Here is a 22952-nt window from a genome sequence, read left to right on the forward strand (position 1 = left end):
ACCCGGCAAAAACCCACGCAGTCACAGGGAGAACTTGCAAACTCCACACAGGCAGTACCCAGAACTGAACCCGGGTCCCTAGAGCTATCAGGCTGCGGTGCTAACCACTGCGCCACTGTGCCACCCCAAATTACCTACTCTTGCCTTCCTCTAAGATGAAAGGTAAGCTTGGCCCAGTTAGATATCCATGGATGTTGCCTTTGCCATCTCATGAACAACCAACAGGAGGTTTCAGAAGCTGTTAAAACTCAGCTGAGTTTTGCCACATAGATGCCAAAGACTGGCTTTGAGCCTGTGACCACTGAATTTGGCAATGCAGCGCAAGAACTGAGACCATAAATTTTTCAGATTTATCAACTTATTTTTCAATTGTAAAGGAAAATATATATCTTTTTAATAATGCCCTAAAATGTAATGGATACTTCTAAACAGATGAGTAATTTTTGTTTCAATTCCAGTTGAGCAATAAATAGTACACATTTTTACATGACAGACGAAAAGCATTGGCCTAAAACATACCTGCTGTGTCAGCTGAAGTAGAAGGGCTTGTGTGCATTCCGACCAGGTTCCTGTACATTTAAAGCCTCCTGTCCCACCTTCATTTGGTCTCATTGCTGCCCATCTGTAGGGAGAAGTTAAATTTAGTGCAATGAACTGGATCCTATGCTAGTAAAACTTTGATTAAGCATAGCTGCGTCCTCCAGCTACCTTGACATTACTTGAACTCTCTCAGTACCTGGAAAGAGACCAAGCCCATTATTAACATCAGAAATACCAATTGTAAATGAATATGCTGGACAAAGGTGATCACATCCAATGTTAAACTGCTGATCTTTCATACTAATATATTGTAAAGATATTAGTTGGTGATTGATATATCCAATGATTCAGTATTGATGCAGCTTCAAAATAGAGTCCCTCTGGAGAAAAGGCAGGACAAATTTATCTTTGGTAAAAGTAACTTCTGCTTTTTTTCCTTCTTGTGTGTTCCTGTGCTCTCCATAAAGCCCTGCCTCAAGCTGGGGTAGAGTCTTACAAGTTGCAGGAGACCTCCCATACATTACCCAAATCGCCAGTTCTCATACATGGGCCAAAGCAGTGGTTGTTGGCAGGTTGTTTGACAAACAATTACATCGCAGACAAGCTCAGACCCTTCTTCAACTGATGATTACGCACATTCACTTTTTTGGCAGGATGCCACTGTGAATGACAGACAGCCTGATTGTTTCCTGATCCCTAACCCAAGGCTGCCCTACCTGAGCTCAGCTAATCCGAATACCTGGGACTGTCCTGATCTCTATGGCTCCATTGCAGAGGCATAATTACAATGCAAGTAACAATTGGCTATTGCCAAGTTAGCAATATCAATATGAAGTACTGTATTATTGCACTTAACTCATAAACTGCTAGAATTGTTATTTGGCTGGGTTTGAACTGCATTCTCTAGTCCTGAGAAAGTGACAACTGCAGTGTCGAGTAGATGAAGTGGATGTATTTAGCTGTAAGTTACTGTGTAGATTAGATGGAGTGGAACTATTAGATGTATAGTTGGAGAGTTGAGTCAACGGGTGGAGGTGTTGGGTGTAGTTGATGTGTAGAGTAAATGGAGACGGTAACAAATGTTAATACAATGGCTTTGTGCAATGAAAGAAACTTGGATGTACTCACACTAGAAACTGCTAGGTCAATCTCATGACTTTGCGTTTTGATTGTATTGGAAAATCACATATGTCTATGCAATACAATTTGAGGTCCAATCATACAAAAATGTTAAATGGATGGAAAATTTGACTGCAGTTGACTGTTCCGAAACTCGATCACTGCTGACTTGCTAATTGACGAGGATGTTAAAATGCTTTTTGTTCGAGCTCTTTCACAACGATGGGTTGTTCGGTGACCCAACTCAGTTCCTTTTTCAAAAAAGGACATTACTAGGACATCACAGTTCAATTTTTCTGACTGTAGTGTAAGGGGAGGCAAAATACAATGTGATGGGGATCCCCCTGCTCCACATCTCCTTCAGATAAAGGGCATTTTTCTGCATACTGAGGTCCTATTTGCATTCCACAGCTCCAGCACAGCAATAGACATTAAGTACACTAGTATGCTCTTAACCCTTATACCTCTGTCCATCACAGGACAGAAGATTAGCTCAGTTTGTTCCTGCTTGCCCTGCTCTTCAGCACTGTCACAGAAGAGGGCATCAGCACATTCCTGACCTGGAGCTCAGCTTCTCCAAAAAGAGGTCATGACTCACTGTGGCATTACACACACGTATGCTACACACTCATTGTTTTGTTATCAACAGACTATAATTCCACATAAGGAGGCTTGTATGGGTCTGGTATTGGCACAGTTTATTCTGCTGGAGTAGGTGTCTAAAATCCATTTAGTTTTATAGTTTAGTTGAAACCTATGTCCTCAATATCTGATTTTACATTTAAAGAGTAATTAGCACCAAACATGTTTGTTTCTAATCACTTGCTTGTATCCCTCACCACTCATATCCCCTTCCCCCTTCCAACCTTATTTCCTTCTCCATACACTCCTGGAAACAGCCCTCCCACCCGGTGACTTATAACAGTGCTTTGGAAATCCGAACTGCCGAACCTTTGGCCTTCCAAATGCCACAATACTTCTGCAGCACCACACTCTCACCTCCACTTTTGGTGCTTCTCTTGTTCCCAGTAAAACCTTTACTCTCTGCTACTTGGGTTGTTCCCATTGGTACAGTGGCCATCTTTGCCCCCTTATATCCAAGGGACACAGGTTTGAACGTTTATGGCTGACAATTGCTTTAGCCAATCATCACCAGATTTGGCTAGACCACATCAAGCGGTATTGAAACCTGTTCTCCCCTGCCAAAACTGCTCACTACTCCAGGATCATCCGTGAATGCAAAGATAATCTTTTCTCCACCATTAAGCTTCTTACTAAACCCTTCACCCCTGCTCCCTCCATCCTTACCTCCAACAAAAAGTGGAGCTCAAGGACTTCTTTGCCACTAAGATTGAGACCATCTGTTCATCTGTCTCTGCCACATCTCTCACTCCCCCTAGAAACCAAACTTGCCCCTGCCCCAGCCCTGAACTTGCATCTTTCCAAAATTCCAATCATCCCTCATGTCTTCTACACCTCATCTTGCCCATGAGACCCAACTGCTGCTCTTCCAACCTTATTCCCACCAAATGTTGACCACTAACTTCCCTTTCTGCCCCCTGTGCTAGCTGATATTGTTAATTGTTCACTCTTCTCAGGTACTGCCCCCCTCCCATTCAAATCTGGTGTCATCACCTACCTCCTCAGAAAAATACCATTGAACCCCTTTGTCCTTGCAAACTACCGCCCCATCCCCAACCTTTCTTTCCTCTCTAAAGTCCTTGAAGGTGTTGTCGCCTACACAATCTGTGACCCTCTTTCCAGCAACTCCATGTCTGAACCTTTCTAATTAGGTTTCAACCCTTGATACATTGGAATAGCCCTAATCGAAGTCCGAAATGACTGTAACTGTGGTGCATTTTCCCTCCTCATGCTTCAGCCCATCTGCAGCCTTTGACATGATTGACCAAACCATCCTCCTCCAACACCTCTCCTCTGTCATGCAGTTGAATGGGACTGTTCTCGCCTGGTTCCACTCTTACCAATCCAATTGTCGCCATTACCTTCACCATTACCTTTGGAGTCCCCACGGATCTATTCCTTTGCCTCCTCCTATTTCTCATCTACATGCTGCCTTTTGGCTAAATCATCCTAAAGCACGACATCAGGTTCCTCGTGTATGCTGGCGGCATCCAGCTCTACCTCACCGCCATCGCTTTTGACCCTTCCACTCGCCTCTCTGTTGTCAGAATCCCTGTTTGACATCCAGTCCTGGATGAGTAAAAACTTCCTCCAGTCAAACATTGGGAAGACCAAAATTATTGTCTCGCCACGAATTCTGTTCTCTAGCCACAAGCTCCATCCCTGTCTCCAGCCATTGTTTCATGTTGATCCTCAACATCTTATTTGACCCTGAGTTCAGCTTCTCACCCCATGTCTTCTCCATGATAAAGACCACCTACTTCCACCTCCATAATATTGCCTGCCTTCAACCCTGCCTCAGCCCATCTGGTGCAGACAAGATGGGCTGAATGGCCTCCTTCTGTGCCATGCTTTTCTTACCTCCAGACTCAACTCCTGGCTATTCTCCCATCTTCCACCTTCCATAAATTTAAACATGCAAAACTTAACTCCCGTATCCTTACAGGCACCAAATCCCATTCACCCATCACCCCTGCGCTCGCTGACCTTTTTCTTGTTATTTATTCATTCTTGGGATGTGAGTGTCGCTGACAAGGCCAGCAATTATTGCCCATCCCTAACTGCCCTTGAGAAGCTGGTGGTGAGTTGCCTTCTTGAACTACTGCAGTCCAGGTGGTGTAGATACAGCCACAGTGCTGTTAGGGAGGGAGTTCCAGGATTTTGACACAATGACAGTGAAGGGACAGCGACATAGTTCCAAGTCAGGATGGTGGGTGACTTGGAGGGAAACTTGCTGGTGGTGGTGTTTCCATGTGTCTGCTGCTCTTGTCATTCTAGTCCCCAAATACCTCCAATTTAAAATTCTCATCTTCATGTTCAACTGCTTCCATGGCCTTGCCCATCCCTATGTCTGTAACCTTCTCCAGCCCAGAGCTGTCTGAGAACAATGTGTTCCTCCAATTCTGGCCTCTGCTCCATGCCCCCTTCCTTCAAACCACCATTGGCGGCCATGCATTCAGCAGTCTAACCCCTAAGCTCTAGAATTCCCTCCCTAAACCTCTCCGCCTCTCTCTCCTTTGACGTTCCTTAAAACCTACTTCTGTCCTCATGTTTCATTCTTTGGCTCGGTGTCAATCTTTGCCTGATAACGCTCCTGTGAAGTGCCTTGGGATGTTTTATTTTGTTAAAGGTGCTATATAAATGCAAGCTGTAGTAGTTGTATCACAAATCCAATTACAAACCGTGTACACAAATACATTGTGGAGGTGCAATTAAATTATATTACAGATTTTGTGCCATGAGCAATCTTCATTATCAGGCATCAGGAGGAAACCCTTTCTTGTTAAAATCACTGGGGAAAATATCAGACTGAAACCAGTCAGAAAGCTCCTTAATATCAGATGCTGCCTGCTGTGATGTGACTCGGGCATGTTCTTGGCTGTAATAGCTTTTCCCACAAACTCCACATAGACGAGAACATGTGCCTCTCAAATAGCTGTCCATTTTTTTTATTCGTTCATGGAATGTGGGCATCACTGGCAAGGCCAGCATTTATTGCCCATCCCTAATTGGCCTTGAGAGGGTGGTGGTGAGCTGCCTTCTAGAATCACTGTGCTCCATGTGGGGTAGGTCTACCCACAATGCTGTTAGGAAGGAAGTTCCAGGAATTTGACCCAGCGACATTGATATATTTCCAAGTCAGCTTGGTGTGTGACTTGGAGGGAATCAGGTGGTGGTGTTCCCATGTGACTGCTGCCCTTGTCCTTCTAAATGGTAGAGGTGGCAGATTTGGGAGGTGCTTCTAAAGGAGCCTTGGTGAGTTGCTGCAGTGCATCTTGGAGATGGTACACACCGCTGCCACTGTGTGTCGGCGGTGAAGGGAGTGAATGTTTAAGGTGGTGGATGAGGTACATATCAAGAGGGCTGCTTTGTCCTGGATGGTGTCGAATTTCTTGAGTGTTGTTGGAGGTGCACCCATCCAGGAAAGTGGAAAGTATTCCATCACACTCTTGACTTGTGCCTTGTAGATGGTGGACAGGCTTTGGGGAGTCAGGAGGTGAGTTGCTTGCTGCAGAATACCCAGCCTCTGACCTGGTCATGTAGCCACAGTATTTATATGGCTTTCCTTTCACTGACTGGCCAGTGGGATAAATGAGAGAATGTGCCTGTCTCTGGAAGCACGGAATTCCACCTCACAAGGTGGCTGTACTACCTGACTTTGTAAACACAGATGACCACCACCAGCAGCTCTTGTTGTCAGGCCAGCGTATATCAGCAGCCCTATTGGACAACTAATTTTAACATTGCTGGATAATGTACAGCTCCTAATGGCTCTGGGGAGGCTACAACCAGAGTCATAAAATTCCTAAATCTTGGGCAATGCAGTAATTCCAGCGATGCCATGATCTTTGACCTCACCTTACAATATGAGTATGTTTGCCAACTCTGGTTGGATGTAATCCTGGAGGTTTTGTCACATAACCTCCCACCTTCAACCACCCTGTCCGGTTCAAACAGCCTTTATTTCCCCATCTCCAACATTTTTACAACCGATGAACGAAAGTGTTTAAAGAAAATGAAAAAGACACACAATCTTTTTAATGCTGCTATGATTTTTCTCCAGGGTGTTGCCCACTGCAGAGATTAATCCTTAATTCCTGCAGAGTTCAGGACAATCCTGGAGGGTTGGCAAGCCTAAATATATATAGGACAAATTCTGAACTTGGGGGAAATCCCAATTATTTTGTAGAAGCATTTCCACTGCAAGTGGTTTTGCAATTTAAATAATGGCCCACATTCCACGCCCACAGGATGCACAATTAAACCATAGATAAAAAAATGCCAGTTCCCATCTCTGATATTGTTCATCTCATGGGTCAGTTTAATATCTGCTTATTCATCATCAGCCAGTCTCTAATAGCTATTAGATTTATTCTGTGTGCTTCTTTACAGTATCCTAACTGTTCTTTGCTAAATATAAGAGCACTTTTATAAAGATGTTGAGTCATAGAGAGATACAGCACTGAAACAGGCCCATCGGCCCACCAAGTCTGTGCCGACCAACAACCACCCATTTATACTAAGCCTACATTAATCCCATATTCCCTACCACATCCCCACCATTCTCCTACCACCTACCTACACTAGGGGCAATTTACAATGGCCAATTTACCTATCAACCTACAAGTCTTTGGCTGTGGGAGGAAACCGGAGCACCCGGCGGAAACTCACGCAGTCACAGGGAGAACTTGCAAACTCTGCAAAGGCAGTACCCAGAACCGAACCCGGGTCGCTGGAGGTGTGAGGCTGTGGTGCTAACCACTGCGCCACTGTGCCGCCCAACAGTCCTGTTAGAATTTTGTAGGTTTCTATGAGATCCGCTCTCTAGCGAATACAAGCCTAATCGACCCAATTTCTCTTCATACGTCAGTCCTGCCATCCCAGGAATCAGTCTGGTGAACGTTTGCTGCACTCCCTCCATAGCAAGAACATCCTTCCTCAGATAAGGAGACCAAAACTGCCCACAATACTCCAGATGTGGTCTCACGTATAATTGCAGCAAGACATCCTTGCTCCTGTACTCGAATCCTCTCGCTATGAAGGCCAACATACCATTTGCCTTCTTAACTGCCTGCTGCACCTGCATGCTTACTTTCAGTGACTGGTGCACAAGGACACCCAGGTCTCACTGCACCTCCCCCTTTCCCAATCTATCGCCGTTCAGATAATAATCTGCCTTTCTGTTTTTGCCACCAAAGTGGATAACCTCACATTTATCCACATTATACTGCATCTGCCATGTATTTGCCCACTCTCTCAACCTGTCCAAATCACACTGGAGCTTCTCTGCATCCTCCTCGCAGCTCACACTCCCGCCCAGCTTTGTGTCATCTGCAAACTTGGATATATTACATTTAATTCCCTCATTTAGATCATTTATATTGTGAATAGCTGGTGTCCGAGCACTGATCCCTGCGGTACCCCACTAGTCACTGCCTGCCACTCGGAAAAAGACCAGTTTATTCCTACTCTTTGTTTCCTGTCTGCCAACCAGTTCTCTATCCATGTCAGTACCCTACCCACAATTCCATGTGCTTTAATTTTGCATGCTAATCTCTTACGTGGGACCTTTTCGAAAACCTTCTGAAAGTCCAAGTACACCTCATCCACTGGTTCTCCCTTATCTATTCTACTAGTTACAAGGTCGAGTAAGCCTGATTTATAATAATTTCGGTGCAAAAATTGGAAAAAAAACACTGCTGCAGTTGGATCCCATTATTTCCCAATAATCTATGTTTATTATGTTTCCATATATTCTACAGATCTGCATGCATAAATTGTGCCAACATCTGGCCCTAGCTTGGTGGGTGTTATTGATATCCCTACAGGCTATAGTGTTGCCACCATTTGCAAAGACCGAAGCCAGAACGGAGAGTGAAATGGTGCAACTGTGATAACAACAACTTAATAATAAAACGTCCCAGGAATGTTAGAAGCAAATCTTGACACTGAGTCAATGGTTATTGATGTCCTTGTTTGTGAGCTCTGGAATAGATCTGGAAAAGACCTAGATCTGGATCTTCTCTCAAACTTGGCTTTCAAATTCCTGGACTTCTCTGGACATCAAGACCACGCTTCTGCACCAGACTACATTGTACTACACTGTAGGACTTAGCTTTTGCCCCTGATCTGTTGCTCCGTTTTGCCTTGTGAGCTCCGGAAAAAATCCAGAGTCAGAAGAAGTTAAACAGTGGAAGAGAGGTGATAGGAGGAGAAAGGACAAAGGATGGCAGCAGAAGGTGAAAGGCTGGACATGCAGAGTGAGGAGTTTCCGAGGGAGCTGACTGCCCAGGAGCTACCTTGGAAACACTGGTCATCCAGATGCAGATCTTTTCCCGAGCTCGCAAAGAAAGACATCAAAAAACATGAATAATCAATGCTTTCACATCATTAGGCAGAGAAGTGAATATAAAGATGGACTTTTTCTTTTGAATCAGTATGTAGTTTACATTCTAGATCGGCAGCAACCCTGCTGCAGAAGAACTTTCTGCAAGCTCACTTCTGCAAGCAGTTTACAGCACAAAATATGCAAATAAAGAAGATGTGACAGAGGCTCTAGTCACCTTATATGGCTCTCACTTTCTATCATTAATAATGAAGTGCCAGTTCTGATGAGTTAATTTTCCCTTTAAGAGGATTGCATCTCACCAGTCCTGGTATGGAGCCTAGATTTTTAAAGGATGATCATGAATATCACTTCAGTGCAATGACATGTCAGTCTTCACACAAAACTATGACTGCAGAAGCTGTTTAAAGTGCTGGATGTGTCACATTACTGAGGCTTGTGACTAATAGACACAGCAAATAAAGCTAGGTTTGCAAAACACAAGTGCAATTCTGGTCGCCACACTACCTGAAGGACGTGGAGGCTTTGGAGAGGGTACAGAGGAGGTTTACCAGGATGTTGCCTGGTCTGGAGGGCATTAGCTATGAGGAGAGGTTGGAAAAACTCGGATTGTTTTCACTGGAAAGACGGAGGTGGAGGGGCGACATGATAGAGGTTTACAAAGTTATGAGCGGCATGGACAGAGTGGATAGTCAGAAGCTTTTTCCCAGGGTGGAAGAGTCAGTTACCAAGGGACATAGGTTTAAGGTGCGAGGGGCAAAGTTTAGAGGGGATGTGCGAGGCAAGTTTTTTACACAGAGGGTGGTGAGTGCCTGGAACTTGCTGCCAGGTGAGGTGGTGGAAGCAGATACGATAGCGAAGTTTAAGAGACATCTTGACAAATACATGAATAGGAAGGGAATAGACGGATATGGGCCCCGGAAGTGCAGAAGGTGTTAGTTTAGGCAGGCATCAAGATCGGCGCAGGCTTGGAGGGCCGAATGGCCTGTTCCTGTGCTGTTCTTTGTTCTTTGTTCATGCAGTTATCTTGATTGAATGTGTGCTGTCCCAGATGTTGAGGCAGACCATTTTCCTCAGATAACCTGATATCGGTGGAGCATTAGCCTCGTCCACAGCTAATTTATTCTGCAATAATTGACATGTGTCTTTGGATTAAGGCTTGGATTGTGAACACACGGTGCAACAACAACAACTTGCATTTATATGGCTCCTTTAATGTCATAAAACATCCCAAGGCACTTTACAGGAGCGTATCAGACTAAATGGCACACCTGGCCACATAAAGAGATATTAGAACAGGTGATCAAAAGCTTGGTTAAAGAGATAGGTTTTAAGGAGCATCTTAAAGAAAGTGAGAGGTGGCGATACAGTGAGGTTTAGGAAGAATAGCTGAAGGCATGTCTGCCAATGGTAGGGTGAAGGAACCGGGGATGTGCAAGAGGCCAGACTTAGAGGAACGCAGGGTTTTCAAAGAATTGTAGGGCTAGCACAGGTGACAATACAATGGATGCTATGCTTGGTTTGGGTTGGGAATGCACTAAGGTAGACCCCAATCTTCCAATGTGACATACTTGCCAAGTAAAAAGTTTCTGCGTTGTGGTCTCTTTGTATATTATGGGATATATTTTCTGGCCAGTCGGATCTAGTGTGTTTTTGACAGATAGGAAGGAAGAAATTTAGTGGCACCTGATCCTGCTGAAAACCTGCCTCCAATGATTTTATGGGATTAATGCTTACCAAGATTATTCTTGGAATTGCATAGAATTTACCGCACAGAAATAGCAATGAAATCCTGGAACTCACCACTGAACTGTGTGAGTAGCTCTCCCACATGGACTGCAGGGGTTCAAGATGGCAGCTCACCACTGCCTTCTCTGGGTTAATTAGAAATGGGCAATAAATGCTGGCCTTGGAGGTGGTTCCCATGTCTGGAGAATGAATTAAAAAGAATGTGGTTAAACGTGCCTTTATCAGTTTTACTTGCTTAAAAATGGGCATCCAGTTATTCTTCCAATTCTGCATTGCTTGCTAACCATTGGGAAACAGGGCTCTGTCCACATGTGTCCAGTTATGTTTTAAGATCATTAGAGAGTCAACCAGAAAGTCAGTTTTCTGGTAAGTTAAGGTTTCTGTATGTACTTGGTTGTAAGGTTAATTTACGGTTTCAGTTTGGGGCTTAAAGTAGGAGATTCATCTCATAAACAGGTCAAATCTTCTTTCCTTGCTGGCTGGTTTTATTCCCAAATAGGACATTTCATCAAAGCTGGTGGATCCAGCATAGTCTTCAGACAGAACCATAGTAATATGAACCTCCTGATCTTCTGATTAGACACTCTACAGCCTTGTGGACTGAACATTGAGTTCAATAACTACAGAGCATGACTAGCCTAATTTTTTATATTTTATCTTTTAACCATGTGCCTGCTTTTCATGTAATCAGAGCTGCTCATTATTCCATTAGTAACACTCTCTCTGGAATAATGCTTTGTCTTTCACCACAAGCATTAACACACTCCTTGCCTTTGTCCCAGGACAGCTTTGTTATTTAATCTCTCCTACCCTCGGCCCTATCACACACCTTCCCCTTTGTTTTCTCTCCCACTCTCCTCCCCTTCACTTGCTTAAAACCTAATTCTTTTCAAACCTTTGCCAGTTCTGATGAAAGGTCACAGACCTGAAACGTTAACTCTGCTTCTCTCTCCACAGATGCTGTCAGACCTGCTGAGTATTTCCAGCACTTTTTGTTTTTATTTCAGATTTCCAGCATCTGCAGTATTTTGCTTTTATATTACCATTCATGCCTCTGTAGGTAGGGATTGCCACCTCAAAGATGGCTACGTTTCCTTGCCCTCCAAGGGCAAAAGGGTCATCAGTGGAAAACAGTATTCAATATTGACCCAGGCAGCTGCGATGAAGGCCGTTTTATTTTGGCTAGGAGGTCCTAGCTAATCCAGACAGATCAGAAAAGAGAATTACACCCTGCCTGTTTGCACCTTCCCTGATATCGTGGAAGTCTCACATTCATAATTGTAGTATCCTGAATGCAGCCTGCATCCTAGTTGTTTTGATGCTGTCAGTCCGCTTTGGCTAACATATAAACGGGAAAAAGTGGGAATAGACGTAACAGGATTTTTGGCCCACAGAACAGCAAGGAATCCATTGCAAAAACACCTGGAGACATTTCACAACAACAAAAAAATGCAAATATGTGAAAAATTCTAAAACTACGCAGGCACACAAGAGGAGCCCCTCAATATTTCCTGAACTTAGTCGAAGAGGATACACTTTCCTACACCATAGTTTGGTTTATTTTTAGTGTGTTATAAAGACAGCTGTGTTTATGCTAATACATCTTGGACACCACTTGTTTTATTTTATTTGACAAAGTGCTAACTAATAGCTTTCTAGCTCAGATCACTGTAAGATATATGTGCCACTGTAGAGATGTGGATAAATATTTCTTCTGTAATCAGCTTTTCAAATGGCTGAAATTTAGGGATACAGATATTTTATTCATACCCTGGGAAGTGGGTCTGGTGAGAGAGATATTATTGATGGAGGATCAAGATCTGACTTGGAGTTAAATGGGGATAAATATGCAATAAGGCTGTTCCTTTTGCTGATTCTAAATCCAGGCAGTGTGGGGGAGGGGTTGTAGGTGGAACTGGGTGACAGGTGAGGCAGGGGAGGGGAATCAGACTGAGGCTTAAATACTGATGTTTGCTTCATGGATAATAACATTTCATTGCGAACCCCAACTTCAAAACCTGCAGATCGAAAGACGTGAAACAAACTGGATGAAAATAGATTCATGTTTTGAAAAAGAGACTCTGCAGGTTAGGAATGACAGACAAGCTACGCAAAAAAATGGCTGACAACCCTACTGTGGGGCAATATTGGAAGGATAGATGATACATACCACCTAAGATACCAGGCAAGGATATGGCTCTGACTAAGACAGCTTGTCCCACTCTCGGTTATCGACTCAAGTGTTGTGAAGTGTACAGTTTACTTATGTACTAAAGGGAGGCACAGCAGAGAACTATCAAGGCCAGGGAAATCTCCTGGACTAATTTCAATCACCTAAGAGGGATGGAGAGGAATTTACTACATTTGCCACCCCCTGCCTCACCAAATTGGCCTGGTATTCTATTGCTGCTTTTCGCCTCCCTCGGGAGATCATATGGCCTTCAGGTGGGGTAGTGGGTGTATATATTGTGATACAGAAGGTATCATAGTTGTGTGGGACAGTCTGGATGGACCAGAGGGTCTTTTCTTGTCCCTTATTGTTCATATTTTCATATACATTGTGCATACAGGAGTTCACACCAAGTCACATAATAAACAGAAATTAGGGATATGATTTCATATCTGAGGAAACCAAAAATGTTTGAAAATGATCGGAGCAAGTAGATCATTTGCTTGGCATCTCACAAACAGATGGGTGTGTGGTAAAAAAGGAATATGGACAGCTATCTGTTACCAAGCAGCGATGCTAATGGATCATGTGGAAAAGTGAGGTGGCTATTTCTACTTGAAAGGGAAAGTAGGGCCGGCAGCAAGGGGTGGCTCATACTTATAGATGAAATTAGAAAGACTCCATGCTGGTGATATCTCAGTGGTGATCTCTGTGGAGGACTTGCTGCATCACCTGGTTAGAAGCCGAGAGTGACTTTCCGCACAGCTTCCCGACTCCGGTGCTGGAAGTATGTTGGAAACCCAGTTACATAAATGGAAATTTATGGCAGCCGCGTGGGAGCAGCTCCAAGTATATTCCAGAAGCTGGTCAGGGAAATAGGAAGATTGAATATGAGCCAACTTTCCCTCTTTAACTCGTTGCCTTGTAATATTGAAAGAATGCAAATTCACAAAACTATACAGTTTAGGTAATTGCTATCCTATTAAACCACATGTGCTGCTTCTATGAAGAGTAAATGTTGCTGTTAATATGCTTTGGTCCTGATGACTGTCCTGCATTCAATTTAAACCCAGGTAACATGCTACCCAAAACAGACTTTAAGAGAAAAGGTAAAGCCTGAGCAAAGAGATCATTTGGTCATTGTTACAACCAAACATGTGACAGGTCTTTAAGGTAGAATAAAGCTCTAGTCAGCAAGCTATTTAACTTGGACAATATGTGTAGGACTGGAGGCTTTCTGTCTGGGTTGGCTGTTTAAGTGCCTCCTGGGTCACATATAAAGTTGTAATTAAAGTGCCATTAATTTGCATGTATATTAACATATATTAACATGCATATTTAAATCTAAGTTTTCCAAGTACGACTGGTGAGGAACTTTGCTCATTGCCACTGCGCATCAGAAAATGCCTCGCTACCCATGATTTTCCATCCCATAACATTCTTATAAAGGCAGCTCACCACCAGGAGAATTTGTTCTTTTGGATTTCTCCATTAATGATAGAACTGAACTCTGAAAATTTGTAAGCCTCCAGCATTATGAAATTCAAACAAGAGCAAGGATTAAAGGCATAAATAGAATAGGTCACCAGAGCTGCTGCAGATAACCAGTCAGAAAGTGACTCTTGGTATCACTGAAGGCAACCTTTGGTGCTTCATTTACTTTGCTGCAATAATGTCCATGATGCATCCCATCAACCAAAATTAGCCTGTTGGCTTGTTTCATTCAGTTACCTGTTCACTTTTACCATCTGCCTCAGTATTTACCCGTTGCAGTTTAACATGGTCACAGAACTTTTTCTTGAAGAGCTAACCTTTCCCTGAACCACTTCTGCAGGCACCTCTGATCCACAGGTGTGTCCCTCTTCTGTGCCCCTTGCTTCAGTTTATTTAGTGTATAGATATTGCTTTTATATTCAAATCTGGGTGCAGGGAACATGGCTTGGCCATGTGAGCCACATGGAAGATGGCAGGATCCCCAAAGACACATTGTACAGCGAGCTCGCCACTGGTATCAGACCCACCGGCCGTCCATGTCTCTGCATTAAAGATGTCTGCAAACGTGACATGAAGTCCTGTGACATTGATCACAAGTCGTGGGAATCAGTTGCCAGCGTTCGCCAGAGCTGGCGGGCAGCCATAAAGGCGGGGCTAAAGTGTGGCGAGTCGGAGAGACTGAGCAGTTGGCAGGAAAAAAGACAAAAGCGCAAGGGGAGAGCCAACTGTGTAACAGCCCCGACAAACAAATTTTTCTGCAGCACCTGTGGAAGAGCCTGTCACTCTAGAATTGGCCTTTATAGCCACTCCAGGTGCTGCTCCACACACCACTGACCACCTCCAGGCGCTAACCCATTGTCTTTCGCGATAAGGAGGCCAAAGAAGAAGAAGAATTGCTTTTATATTCAAATCTGGATGCAGGGAACTGTTTCCTTACCCAATTTATTTAACGCAATCGACCTCTCCAATTATAATATTTTATGTTGGTAATTTTTATTGCTCAATGGTATAGTTCGACCATGTAGTGCATATTGGAAAAAGTTGGACCTTTTAGCTAATTATCATAGCTCCCTCAACAATGGCCAGATCCAATTTTCTGAAATAACATCGTCTGATTGCCACAGCCCCTTTAGACCATTGCAGAATGGAACTAGTGGGCTCAGTATCTTTAGTGCAGTCACAGGAATCATAGTGTACTGTTTAAATTATTAAATTGTGTTGCCTTCATTAGCTTCTTTTTGAATTATTCAGTGGCAGAGCTCGGCTTGTGGCTGGTGTCACTGATGCAAAGTTCAAAGTAACAGAAATTATATTTATCCAGTGGGTGTAGGCGCCTTAGCTTAATCTGCCATCCAATGTGGTGTTTTTAATATGTACTTTGGATCGTTAATCCTATGTGTTGTGAATGTAGTCATCAGTGATTAATTTGTGCCCATATACACTGTGTTACAATCCAAGTGGTAAAATAGAAATAGCACTGGGATTACAGACTGCTTGAGCAATTGAAGTCTAAAAACCTTTGGGGTTGAATTTTATAAGGTGCCTGAAATTGGGGGTCATGGCGGGAGGGCCAAGAAAATACTTCTGGGAGAGGTGCGCCATGGGTCTCGACGGCGGGAAGGCCCCGCTGCATTTTACAGCTGGCGGCGAGGCCTTGTGGTGGCCTTCCTGCCACACGGTGACGGAGACTACATTTAAATATGTTCAGTAAATGTAAATGAAAGACTAATAACTTACCTTGCAGCGATGGGCATCCTGCTCTGATATTCCGGTTGCCGGAACTCCCGTGCCTTCGGATCTCCATTCGGCGATCCGAGGTGGACCATTGGCAGGGAGGGGGGCGGAGTGAAACTTTCAGGGCGGTGTGGGGGGGGGGGGGGGGTGGGGGGTGGAGTGGGGAAAACTCTTCTATTTAGTGAGGGGGATGGTGGGAAGGGGTTGAGGGTTAAAGTTAATAAAGTTCAGGGGGGAAAAGGTCAGGATCTGAATAAAAGTTTTCTGGGGGGGGGAGGGTAAGAGGCCAATTAATAAATTGATTAGTCATTGGAGCTGTGGGAGAGGAGATTGAAAATGTTGGTAAATGTGTAACTTTATTTTTTGACCATTCTTTGGCTTTAAAAATTTAAGTGTTACTGAAGGGCTTGTAGCCCTTTAAAAATGGCGCCTGCGCGGTGGCGCTGGATACCGTTGCTGGGGATGGTGCACCCACCCCCTCTACGTCACCAGGGGTGGGCGCTCCGCCCCTTTCATGCTAATGAGGCACCGCGCAAGCTACTAAAATTCAGCCCTTTGTTTCCATATTGTTCACACAACTGCAATAGGAAGGGACTGGGGGCTAGTGGGATCACTGTTCCAGCAACTGAACTCACCAGACAGATATAAAAATAGCCCTTAAAGAGAAAAGAAACAAACTTTCTTGTCTTACGTGACCTCCCAAAGCGTTTCACAGCCATTAATTGCTTTTGGAAGTGCAATCACTGTTGTAATGTAAGGAAACACAGCAGGCAATTTGTACACAGCCAGGTCCCAGAAATAGCAATGAAATAAATGACTAATTAGAAAATTTTGCTGATGTTGGCTGAGGGATAACAAATGGCCAGGACACTGGGGAGAACTTCCCTGACCACCTTTGAATAGTGCTATGCAATGTTTTACACCCGCTTGAGAGAACACACTGGACAACAGTCTCATCTGAAAGATGCCATCTCCAATGGTACAGCACTCCCTCAGCTATGCTCACTGCGACGAATTCAAATAGTTTTCCAGCAAGATTTGGAGTAAATTTTGCAATGGAGTAGCAGTGAGCACAATGGTCCAACTTAGGATGATCGTTGCCAATATCGCCATGACAGCAAATTGTGGGGATGAGAGTCGGGAAGTTGCACCTTTGCAGCTGGGGTACTGGAGAGAAAAGGTGACTGAATTGGCGCCTTTTATGGAGAGATTAGTGTTCTTTTCCCTGACCCGGGGAAAGACTAAAGGGAACACTAAATCCAGTCTGGAAATATTTCACTCAACTGCTGCCACATTTAACTTCAAAAACAAGCACAGGAATAGGAACTGGAACAATACTGCGGTTTGTTTTCTAATGCACAACTGAAGCGGTTCTCGTTAGTTGCCATTGATATGTCTCATCAAAGCCTGTCATTTGCAAGCTAAGTAAATCTTTCTGCAAACCGGAATTCACAGTTCGCGTCATCTACAAATTCGTCACATACCTTCATCCTTTTAAGAGATCCAGAACAGTGAGACAGACAAGACCGGAGAGGAGTGTTTTTCAGCATGCAAAAATTATCAGACCACTGTCATGTTCCACACTCAAGTGCAGTCTATTTTCAAATCGCCACTGCTCCAAGCAATTTCAATGCTTTTCTGTTTGGGAATGGCACTGTTAATGGTTTTACATGCAGCCAATAAGTGTTGCATTGACTTCACATTTTATGGGGATGGCTTTTAAAATCAGCCAAGCTGACTTAGTTATCCAAAATATGTGTGAAAAAATGTATGCATCAAATACACACATTTTATTTTGCTCTCCCTTGTTTGGTTGGTTCAACTTGAACATTTGCCCCCAATATTCTTCACTCATCCCCTGAGGGTGCAAAATCGTGCTGCAGTATGCTGGCCCAGTGCTGTAGTAGGGTAGACTGATGATGTACTAGGGTAGACTGTGCTGCAGTAGGGTAGACTGGTGCTGTAGTAGGGTAGACTGTGCTGTAGTAGGGTAGACTCTGCTGTACTAGTGTAGACTGGTGCTGTACTCGGGTAGCCTGTGCTGTAGTAGGGTACACTGTGCTGTACGAGGGTACACTGTACTGTACTAGGGTAGACTGGTGCTGTAGTAGAGTAGACTGGTGCTGTAGTAGAGTAGACTGGTGCTGTAGTAGAGTAGACTGTGCTGTAGTTGGGTAGACTGTGCTGTAGTAGAGTAGACTGTGCTGTAGTAGAGTAGACTGTGCTGCAGTAGAGTAGACTGGTGCTGTATTAGAGTAGACTGTGCTGTAGTAGGGTAGACTGGTGCTGTATTAGCGTAGACTGTGCTGTAGTAGGGTAGACTGGTGCTGTAGTAGGGTAGACCGTACTGTAGCAGGGTAGACTGGTGCTGTAGTAGGGTAGACTGTGCTGTAGTAGGGTAGACTGGTGCTGTAGTAGAGTAGACTGGTGCTGTAGTAGAGTAGACTGGTGCTGTAGTAGAGTAGACTGTGCTGTAGTAGAGTAGACTGTGCTGTAGTAGGGTAGACTGGTGCTGTATTAGAGTAGACTGTGCTGTAGTTGGGTAGACTGTGCTGTAGTTGGGTAGACTGTGCTGTAGTTGGGTAGACTGGTGCTGTATTAGAGTAGACTGTGCTGTCGTAGGGTAGACTGGTGCTGTATTAGAGTAGACTGTGCTGTAGTAGGGTAGACTGTGCTGTAGTAGGGTAGACTGGTGCTGTATTAGAGTAGACTGTGCTGTCGTAGGGTAGACTGGTGCTGTATTAGAGTAGACTGTGCTGTAGTAGGGTAGACTGGTGCTGTAGTAGGGTAGACCGTACTGTAGCAGGGTAGACTGGTGCTGTAGTAGGGTAGACTGTGCTGCAGTAGGGTAGGCTGTGCTGCAGTAGGGTAGACTGTGCTGCAGTAGGGTAGACTGGTGCTGTAGTAGGGTAGACTGGTGCTGTAGTAGGGTAGACTGTGCTGTAGTAGGGTAGACTGTGCTGTAGTAGGGTAGACTGTGCTGCAGTAGGGTAGGCTGTGCTGCAGTAGGGTAGACTGTGCTGTAGTAGAGTAGACTGATGCTGTACTCGGGTAGACTGTGCTGTAGTAGGGTAGACTGATGCTGTACTAGGGTAGACTGGTGCTGTAGTAGGGTAGACTGTGCTGTAGTAGGGTAGACTGTGCTGTAGTAGAGTAGACTGGTGCTGTAGTAGGGTAGACTGGTGCTGTAGTAGGGTAGACTGTGCTGCAGTAGGGTAGGCTGTGCTGCAGTAGGGTAGACTGTGCTGTAGTAGGGTAGACTGATGCTGTACTCGGGTAGACTGTGCTGTAGTAGGGTAGACTGATGCTGTACTAGGGTAGACTGGTGCTGTAGTAGGGTAGACTGTGCTGTAGTAGGGTAGACTGTGCTGTAGTAGGGTAGACTGGTGCTGTAGTAGAGTAGACTGTGCTGTAGTAGAGTAGACTGTGCTGTAGTAGGGTAGACTGGTGCTGTATTAGAGTAGACTGTGCTGTAGTAGGGTAGACTGTGCTGTAGTAGAGTAGACTGGTGCTGTAGTAGGGTAGACTGTGCTGTAGTAGGGTAGACTGTGCTGCAGTAGGGTAGATTGGTGCTGTAGTAGAGTAGACTGTGCTGTAGTAGGGTAGACTGTGCTGCAGTAGGGTAGACCGTACTGTAGCAGGGTAGATTGGTGCTGTAGTAGGGTAGACTGTGCTGTAGTAGGGTAGACTGGTGCTGTAGTAGGGTAGACTGGTGCTGTAGTAGGGTAGACTGTGCTGTAGTAGGGTAGACCGTACTGTAGTAGACTGTGCTGTAGTAGGGGAGACTGATGCTGTAGTAGGGTAGACTGTGCTGTAGTAGGGTAGACTGTGCTGTAGTAGACTGTGCTGTAGTAGGGTAGGCTGGTGCTGTAGTAGGGTAGACTGTGCTGTAGTAGACTGTGCTGTAGTAGGGGAGACTGATGCTGTAGTAGGGTAGACTGTGCTGTAGTAGGGTAGACTGTGCTGTAGTAGACTGTGCTGTAGTAGGGTAGGCTGGTGCTGTAGTAGGGTAGGCTGGTGCTGTAGTAGGGTAGACTGTGCTGTAGTAGACTGTGCTGTAGTAGGGGAGACTGATGCTGTAGTAGACTGTGCTGTAGTAGGGTAGACTGTGTTTAGTTTAGAGATACAGCACTGAAACAAGCCCTTCAGCCCACCGAGTCTGTGCCAACCATCAACCACCCTTTTATACTAATCCTACACTAATCCCATATTCCTACCACATCCCCACCTGTCCCTATATTTCCCTACCACCTACCTATTCTAGGGGCAATTTATAATGGCCAATTTACCTACCAACCTGCAAGTCTTTTGGCTTGTGGGAGGAAACCGGAGCACCCGGAGAAAACCCACGCAGACACAGGGAGAACTTGCAAACTCTACAAAGGCAGTTCCCAGAATTGAACCCGGGTCGCTGGTGCTGTAGTAGAGTAGACTGTGCTGTAGTAGGGTAGACTGTGCTGTAGTAGGGTAGACTGATGCTGTAGTAGGGTAGACGGTGCTGCAGTAGGATAGACTGGTGCTGCAGTAGAGTAGACTGTGCTGTAGTAGGGTAGACTGGTGCTGTAGTAGACTGTGCTGTAGTAGGGTAGACTGATGCTGTAGTAGACTGTGCTGTACTAGGGTAGACTGTGCTGTAGTAGGGTAGACTGGTGCTGTATTAGAGTAGACTGTGCTGTAGTAGGGTAGACTGTGCTGTAGTAGAGTAGACTGGTGCTGTAGTAGAGTAGACTGGTGCTGTCGTAGGGTAGACTGTGCTGTAGTAGACTGTGCTGTAGTAGGGTAGACTGTGCTGTAGTAGGATAGACTGGTGCTGTAGTAGAGTAGACTGTGCTGTCGTAGGGTAGACTGATGCTGTAGTAGACTGTGCTGTACTAGGGTAGACTGTGCTGTAGTAGGGTAGACTGGTGCTGTATTAGAGTAGACTGTGCTGTAGTAGGGTAGACTGTGCTGTAGTAGAGTAGACTGGTGCTGTAGTAGAGTAGACTGGTGCTGTCGTAGGGTAGACTGTGCTGTAGTAGACTGTGCTGTAGTAGGGTAGACTGTGCTGTAGTAGGATAGACTGGTGCTGTAGTAGAGTAGACTGGTGCTGTAGTAGGGTAGACTGTGCTGTAGTAGACTGTGCTGTAGAAGGGTAGACTGATGCTGTAGTAGACTGTGCTGTAGTAGGGTAGACTGTGCTGTAGTAGGATAGACTGGTGCTGTATTAGAGTAGACTGTGCTGTAGTAGAGTAGACTGTGCTGTAGTAGGGTAGACTGGTGCTGTATTAGAGTAGACTGTGCTGTAGTAGAGTAGACTGTGCTGTAGTAGAGTAGACTGGTGCTGTATTAGAGTAGACTGGTGCTGTAGTAGGGTAGACTGGTGCTGTAGTAGGGTAGACTGTGCTGTAGTAGAGTAGACTGGTGCTGTAGTAGAGTAGACTGGTGCTGTATTAGAGTAGACTGGTGCTGTAGTAGAGTAGACTGTGCTGTAGTAGGGTAGACTGGTGCTGTATTAGAGTAGACTGTGCTGTAGTAGGGTAGACTGTGCTGTAGTAGAGTAGACTGTGCTGCAGTAGGGTAGACTGGTGCTGTAGTAGGGTAGACTGATGCTGTAGTAGACTGTGCTGTAGTAGGGTAGACTGGTGCTGTAGTAGAGTAGACTGGTGCTGTAGTAGAGTAGACTGTGCTGTAGTAGGGTAGACTGGTGCTGTATTAGAGTAGACTGTGCTGCAGGAGGGTAGACTGTGCTGTAGTAGGGTAGACTGGTGCTGTAGTAGGGTAGACTTATGCTGTAGGAGGTTAGACTGGTGCTGTAGTAGGGTAGACTGATGCTGTAGTAGACTGTGCTGTAGTAGGGCAGACTGGTGCTGTAGTAGAGTAGACTGTGCTGTCGTGGAGTAGACTGTGCTGTAGTAGGGTAGACTGTGCTGTAGTAGAGTAGACTGTGCTGTAGTAGAGTAGACTGTGCTGCAGTAGGGTAGACTGGTGCTGTAGTAGGGTAGACTGATGCTGTAGTAGGGTAGACTGATGCTGTAGTAGACTGGTGCTGTAGTAGAGTAGACTGGTGCTGTAGTAGAGTAGACTGTGCTGTAGTAGAGTAGACTGTGCTGTAGTAGAGTAGACTGTGCTGTAGGAGGGTAGACTGGTGCTGTATTAGAGTAGATTGTGCTGTAGTAGGGTAGATTGTGCTGTAGTAGGGTAGATTGTGCTGTCGTAGAGTAGACTGGTGCTGTAGTCAGGTAGACTGGTGCTGTAGTAGAGTAGACTGTGCTGTAAGGGTAGACTGGTACTGTAGGAGGGTAGACTGGTGCTGCAGTAGAGTAGACTGTGCTGTAGTAGGGTAAACTGGAATGTAGTAGGGTAGATTGTGCTGTAGTAGAGTAGACTGATGCTGTAGTCAGGTAGACTGGTGCTGTAGTAGAGTAGACTGGTGCTGTAGTAGGGTAGACTGTGCTGTAGTAGAGTAGACTGTGCTGTAGTAGGGTAGATTGTGCTGTAGTAGAGTAGACTGGTGCTGTAGTAGAGTAGACTGTGCTGTTCTAGGGTAGACTGGTGCTGTAGTAGGGTAGACTGGTGCTGTAGTAGGGTAGACTGGTGCTGTAGTAGAGTAGACTGTGCTGTAGTAGGGTAAACTGGAATGTAGTAGGGTAGACTGTGCTGTAGTAGGGTAGACTGGTGCTGTAGTCAGGTAGACTGGTGCTGTAGTAGGGTAGACTGGTGCTGTAGTCAGGTAGACTGTGCTGTAGCAGGGTAGATTCTGCTGTAGTAGGGTAGACTGTGCTGTAGCAGGATAGACTGTGCTGTAGCAGGGTAGACTGTGCTGTAGTAGGGTAGACTGTGCTGTAGTAGAGTAGACTGGTGCTGTAGTAGGGTAGACTGTGCTGCAGTAGGGTAGGCTGTGCTGCAGTAGGGTAGACTGTGCTGTAGTAGGATAGACTGTGCTGTAGTTTCTTTTTTTGCTGTAGTAGGTTAGACAGTGCTGTAGCAGGGTAGACTGTGCTGTAGTTTTTTTTTGTGCTGTAGTAGGTTGGACAGTGCTGTCGTACGGTAGACTGTGCTGTAGCAGGGTAGATTCTGCTGTAGTAGGGTAGACTGTGCTGTAGTTTTTTTTCTGCTGTGGTAGGGTAGACAGTGCAGTAGTAGGGTAGACTGTGCTGTAGCAGGATAGATTGTGCTGTA

The 22952-nt window shown here is 45.1% G+C and overlaps 1 protein-coding gene across 3 annotated transcripts in view; it reads right to left on the reverse strand.

Annotated features, from left to right (window-relative positions):
* c42h10orf71 (chromosome 42 C10orf71 homolog) overlaps positions 1–22952 on the reverse strand; it is a 74130-nt gene that overhangs the window by 7630 nt on the left and 43548 nt on the right. For all 3 annotated transcript variants that reach the window (XM_068020332.1, XM_068020331.1, XM_068020330.1), the window contains one exon: positions 520–622. The gene's annotated coding sequence lies outside the window, so the exon portion shown is untranslated. The remainder of the gene's footprint in view (positions 1–519; positions 623–22952) is intronic.

The sequence above is a fragment of the Heterodontus francisci genome, chromosome 42 (genome assembly GCF_036365525.1).
Source record: "Heterodontus francisci isolate sHetFra1 chromosome 42, sHetFra1.hap1, whole genome shotgun sequence".
NCBI classification, from domain to species: Eukaryota; Metazoa; Chordata; class Chondrichthyes; order Heterodontiformes; family Heterodontidae; genus Heterodontus; species Heterodontus francisci.